The sequence below is a fragment of the Pteropus alecto genome, unplaced genomic scaffold (genome assembly GCF_000325575.1).
Source record: "Pteropus alecto unplaced genomic scaffold, ASM32557v1 scaffold16, whole genome shotgun sequence".
NCBI classification, from domain to species: Eukaryota; Metazoa; Chordata; class Mammalia; order Chiroptera; family Pteropodidae; genus Pteropus; species Pteropus alecto.
This window is the reverse complement of record NW_006438867.1, coordinates 450799-457633: the sequence shown is the minus strand read 5'-3', so window position 1 is coordinate 457633 and position 6835 is coordinate 450799. Positions and strand designations below refer to the sequence as shown.

At 32.1% G+C, this 6835-nt stretch overlaps 1 protein-coding gene across 1 annotated transcript in view; it reads left to right on the top strand.

Moving 5' to 3' along the window:
• The window catches only part of FREM2 (FRAS1 related extracellular matrix protein 2), a 268872-nt gene that overhangs the window by 13355 nt on the left and 248682 nt on the right, over positions 1-6835 (top strand). The gene's annotated exons all lie outside the window — the stretch shown is intronic.

Below are 6835 nucleotides of genomic sequence, written 5' to 3'. Positions count from 1 at the left end.
TAAATAAATAAATAAATAAATAAATAAATAAGATATCCTTCCTTTCTATAAAAACAATTTTAATTGAACAAATTCTATAAGAATTTTTAAATTTTTTCTGATCCATATATATATATTCCAGTAATACAGGCATTAATTTTGATCAAAATATAGTCTAAGAAAGATCTATTTTTATAGACTATAGTATGAACATTTATTTTCAAAATCTTCAAATTTAACAATGTAAATTTAATGTAATAGAATACATATTTATGAAGCTACATTTATGATATATTTTGACACTTCTCAAAGATATATATTGTCTCAGGAATTATGGCAACTACTTAAATTCTATGAATGCGTATCTTTGTTTTTTAGTTGGAGAGATCTAGGTCTCAGAGAAGGCAGGTCAGACTTCTCCAAATGCATTTATCCATCCAAAAAGTAACAGAGCTCTCTCAATGATATTCTTCTCATCTAGGTGATAACAGACTTTTTTGGATTGGCATGTTTGGCTACTGAACTCACCTATAGTTATTTATTATTAATTATTTTATATAATGATAGTAACCATATCTATAACCACACCCATGAAATATATGAAATGCTCCAGTATTTCATATCTGGGAAGCAAGTCAAGGCACCATGGTATAAAATTAAGAACTCTCTGCTCCCAATTTTCTTTCCAATCCGCTAAATTCACTTCTTTAAGTCAACAAGATTGATTTTAAGATAGTGACTATACAAAGAAATTACTGAGACAAATATAATTCTCTAATAACCTTAAAAATAAAATATAACTTTTAATTTCAGGAGTCAGGGATAGGAGAAGAGATTGAGAAGAACAGAAAGCTTAAAGAAAAAATTGTTTCAGATTTAATTATGTTATCTTAAGAACCTGGCTAGCCACAAAATTGTTCTGTTATGGTATAGTAATGGATTAGGACCACCCACCACTAATGGAATGGTACTTAGGACAAAGTTATTATTTTTTTTTTTTTATTTTTGGAGTGCTTTGGAGCAATAGCCAAATGGCAGGACTAAAGAGTATGCGATTTGAAAAACAAATAATGTCAAAAGTTTTACCTCAGGAAGTTCTACTGTGTTTGGACTTAATAAATGTTGTTTAATATAGCACACATATACATATACATACAGATCTTTATACCTTAGGGTTCTTTCAATTAGATCTTAAACCTTATATATGATTTATTATTATTTATTCAATTTTGCCTTCGTAGCATCCCTGAGGAGTTGGTAAAAACATAAACAACAATTTTTTAAAAAGCATTATTACTATTGGCAGATGAAAAACCTGAGTCACAGAAGTAACCAAACATTTAGAAGCCAATTTGATTCCCAGAATCTTTCCTCAAAAAATAACTGTAACACTTATTAAAGATAGGCATTAGATGGGAGGAGTTGAGAAGGGATTTAAACTTTTCTAGGTTTGCCAAACCTAGTTTTTAGGAATGCTTTATAGATGAGAAGGAAGTCAGGGTAGGATTGCTTGATAGAGAAAAAGTTCTGTGTCCTCTGGAGTGTAGATTTTTTTCTTTTTAGAATACTTTAAAGGTCACCGTGTCCTAAAAATATTTAAAGTATTCTTTTTAGAATACTTTAAAGGTCACCGTGTCCTAAAAATTTTTAAAGTATTCTTTTTAGAATACTTTAAAGGTCACCGTGTCCTAAAATTTTTTAAAGTATTCTTTTTAGAATACTTTAAAGGTCACCGTGTCCTAAAATTTTTAATATTCTTTCCTGATATCATACTATAATTCTTTTTTTTAAACCACGTATGGAAAAATATTTATTCTTTCTAAAGTTCAAATAAACACAAATCAAATCAACCTTAAGGTACCATTTTATACCTATTTTAGCAATTAAATGATAAAAACCTATTTTTTTAAAAAAAAAATCACTTAATACAGGGATTATGATGAAACAGATATATTTGAATTGCTTTTGAAGAAAGATCTGTGAATATATAGTTGGAGTCATGAAGGTTATAATATTCCACTTGAGACATGGCTCAACAGAAACAAAAACTTACAGTCACACATATGCCCCCATGTTAAAAATATCTAGATCTTTATCTCACCTTGCATTTTGATTGAAAGCCTTGCTGGGTAGAGTATTCATGTTTATAGATTCTTGTTTTTCATAACTTTGAATATTTCTTGCCAGTCTCTTCTGGCCTGCAAAGTTTTTGTTGAAAAATCCGCGGACATTCTTATGGGGATACCCTCGTCAGTAACTAGCTGCCTTTCTCTTGCTGCTTTTAAGATTGTCTCTTTGTCTTTGACCTTTGGCATTTTAATTATGATGTGTCTTGGTGTGGGTCTGTTTGTGACCTAGAAGTTATTATGCTGAGTGAAATAAGTCAGACAGAGAAAAATGATTTCACTTATATGTGGAATCTAAGGGAACAAAAAACAAACAAACTAATCATAAACAGATTCACAAATATAAAGGACAATCTGGTGATGGCCGGAGGGGAAAGGGGTTAGGGGCCTGGGAGAAAGAAGTACAAATTAGTATTTGATAAATGGTCACAGGGATGGGGAGCATGGCATAGGGAATGCAGTCAGCATTAGTGTAATGGCTAGGTGTAGAGACAGAGGAGAGAAAGAGCAACCAGGTGGATAATTTGATAAACTATATAAATGTCTAACCGATGTATTGTATACTTGAAATTAATAATAAAATAAAATTTAAAAAAAATCTAGAAGTTAAATACCCAATAAAAATAGGAAAAGCTTTTTAGTAATAACATCAACATAACAAAATATTATGTAGCTCTTAAAATTCATAAAGTCTATCACAGTGTAATCTTAAAATGATCACTTAATAATAAAATGTTTACTGGAATGTGAAGAATGTGAATATTATATCAAAATAGACCATTAAACCAGGTGTTCTGGGGCCAAATGACATACAAATTCATAGTTGCAACCTATAAGGTCAAACTCTGAGGTCAGGAGATGTGCTCCCATTATCTGTGGCTTCATCTAAGGAGCTTGTGAATATGAGTATATGTAGCAATTACATATGGATTTAGCTAAACCGTCTTCCATTTCTTTTTATTTTTCACCCTTTATGTCTTTATGAGGGTGACTCATAATGTAATAATAATATAGACCTGGAAAATTCATTCTCCTTTGAAAATTGCCTCTTTGAATTCTAATTCCACATCTAGTACTACAGAATTCTGTGGGAAGAAAAAACATGTATTCTTTTATCTCCTTTGTGACAGAACATAGTGTTTTTATCTGATTTGCTCTCAGCCTTATATTCTTTGTAACTTCTCTATAAAGCATTTTAAAATGAAAGTTCTCCTGTACCTTTTCAGTTTTCCCTACTTTTCTCATTATTATGATGTGAAAACTAGTCTGACATTACCATTCCAGATATGTCCCACCCTCGCCCCTAATGACTATTAATCATTCTTCAACATCAGGCTCAAATGTCATTTCCTCTCCAAAGTTGCTCCCAACACAATGATGAGGAAGTTAGTTACATTCTTCTGTGTTCTTCTATTCTTACCTTTGTTTATAGCCAAAAATGTTACATTCTGATTATTTGCTAATATGAAGACTTTCATTAGTAAAGAGGAACTTCTTCACATTAAAAAAAGCATCATTGATCTTTGTACCATAGTGCCTACCCAGGATTGAATACATGGTAAATATTTGACAAATATTAAAGTGAATGAATAGATAAATGGGTAAAGGAAACTCTTTTTAAATATAAGGATCAATTAAAAGGTATTCTAAGTAAAGCTCCTTTAAATAATTCCCAATGTACCCTTTGCATTCCTTTTGAACAGTCACTTATCCTAGCATTAATTTAAATCTCTGTGGCACCAAAAAAGATTTTTAGTAAAGCTTTCACGTTTTTAAACACACAAAATCAGCTGCTGTGAAAATTCCTTTGAAACCTTCAGTGAAATAAACTTAAGATTGAAGAGACTCACTGTAACCACAAATCCAAAGCTCACGTTATTCTTAAAGAATTCTTTTCAAAGAAAAAAGTTGTCGGTATACTATATAAATAATTATACAATTTTAAAATTTAAAGAGAAATAGACAACTTCTATAGACATTTTCTATAGATCACTGAATTTTTTAGGTCAGCACCACTACCTTAAGTATTTCTAGTCACCCAATATTTTTGCTTCATGTGATATGAAACATTGTAACAAGTAGAGAAGTAGAACGATATATTAACATAAAGTATCCCCAGCCCTCACTAAAAAGTCATTATGTAAATTTTTATTAGTTTCTTGTTTGTTTGCTTGTTTTTAGTCTTAAAGCCTCACCATCAGATATTTCTTTGGGGGCATAAGAAAGAATTAGGATATGTGATCATCTGGCTTCATATACTGGGTAGTAGGAGCCCTATGAAAAGTGGTTTTCTTCTTCCTCATCTGAACTCTCATATGACATAGGCATGCAGTCAAAGAGAGTTCTGTTTCCTCGTTTTGGTACTGAACTGGAGTGTCAGACATGATATATGTGTTGGCTGTTATAATATATGTGGTCCATAGCCAGTCCTTTGTTGGTTCTGTCTTTGATTATGCCTGATGGTGTCCAATTTTCCATCCACCACAATCCTTAATTCACATGCTATTGAAAGATACAAATAGCATCTTGACACAGTAGAAGAAGCTGCTAAGTCATTTCTATAAATGAAAAGTCAGTTAAGGTCGAGGCTCTTGGATTTTTATTCCATAGTTGACAATTGAATACTCAGACACAAAAAAAAAGACTAGAAGCTCTTCATTCTAGTTAGAAAGTACACAAGTTTTTGCTTAAAAGTGGCCAGTAAGGGTTTTAGGTAAAGTTATTATTGATAATTAGCTTGAATTTAATGCAAGGGCTAGAAAAATATAAATAAGTACAATAAGTTGGAAAACAGGGTCCAAGTACAAGCATTAAAAGATTACACAGACATATTCAGCTTAGAGAAAAAAGCAAGTAATTGCTAGTGACATGAGAACCAGAGGAAAGATACTAATGCCATAGGGAGTTGTAATAAGATGATGAAGTAATGCCAGGCATCAATACAAATATTTTTAATCTGTAAAAGAGCTCAAGATCTGCTAGAATACAGATCCTGGAAAGGGGCTACCATGTATAAACTAAATTTTATTAGTTATTATTGTTTAGATTCATTTCAAAATTATATATCATATGGACATACTATTTTTATTGACTTCATTTTAGAGGAAACTTTTCTTAAATTGTTAATTTTTTCAATGAATATGAATCCTTATTAGTAAATTTCTAGAGGTTTAGCATGGTTCTTTATTTACACTCAAAACGAATGATAGTCAACTTTTAAAAGCTAAGCAAATTTTTCATAGGTCATTAAAATACCATAATATTAAATCAAATATTTATTTGTAGTATGTATTATATAGCTCAATAATGTTTCATTCTGTATCTTTAAGTTGGCTCTGGGTGAGTGCTGGAATAAATAGACGGTGGTATTAAATAAATGGTCTAGTACATAGCTGAAATTGCTATGAGTCTATATCTGCTAGAATCTCCAAGAATATAATAGAGAACCAAAACACAATGTAAGAGAAGCCTTAAAGTTTCCATGGTAAAATTTACTTGCTAAAAGGGAATTTCCTATTCATTTATTTATTGAATTATTCAGCAAATATTTTGAGCACCAGCTATGTTTCAAGTGTTTATTGGGATCTGGGAATATAATGATGACCATAACAGTTATGATCTTTAACTTAAGGTTTTAATAGGTACAGATGATGAAACATAGACCAATAAAACATGTATAGTATTACGGAGATTATCCTCAAATCCAAGATAGAGATGCAGCTATCAGGAAAAGCCTCTGAAGGGTGATATTTAAGGTTAAACATAAATGAAGCTGAGACAGGAAGAAGAGAGGAAGAAATGTTCCAGGCAGAGGAAAAAGCAAGTGTGAAGGCACTGAGCTTTGTGTGTTCAAGTGAGCCGAAGACCAGCAACATGCCTGGAGCTCAATTAACAAAGCAGAGAGCAGCACGAGAAGATGCTGGAGAGCTAGACTACAGCCCAATGGTGCAGAGTCTTATAAACCCTGAAATTCCCCAAATCATTTTAAAGCAAGAGAGTAATATGTTCCAATTTATGTTTTGAGAAAAGAACTCTTCCAGCTGTAGAGAATCAAGGAGAGGCAGCAAGGGGATAAACAAGGAGACTAAAGTGCGGCTGGTGCAGTAAGAAAGATGTGTAATAAGGAAAAAGAGGACTGGCTTGTATAATTTCGAATCTCAGTCTATAGAGGTTATTGATGGATTGAATTATGGAGTAAGGAAAAGGGAGTATTTACGCATATTCTGAGTTTCTTCGCCAGCAGAGAGTGGTGGTACCATTCATTGAGATGGAAAAGACTAGAGGATCATGGAAAAGATTTAAAGGAGGAAATTAAGAGGTCAATTTGAGTATATTAATTATAAAATGTCTTACTTCTTCGAAATGTGTATGCAGGAAGACCAGTCTTTTGACACTGTGTTTCTTCCCTTTCATTGTAGGTAGGAGCCCAGCCTTTGGGCTGGTTCTGTCCCTTGTAATAACTGATAATGTGATTCTGAGCCAAGTAACTGAAAGTTTCTTTTTAGCCTGTTTTACTTTTTTTTGTTTTTTTTGTAAAATGAGAAAGTAATTGTATCTAGCTAATAGGGTTCTTTTGAAGATTAAGTAAATAATTCATGGAAATAGGATTGTTCATGCAGCACTGTTCCTGCTGTACAGTAATGACTGTGCAAGTAGCTACTGCTGCTTTGAGACCACTACTATGAGAGTTGCCAGAGCTTTTCTTCCTCTTTTTATTTTTTTATTTTTTC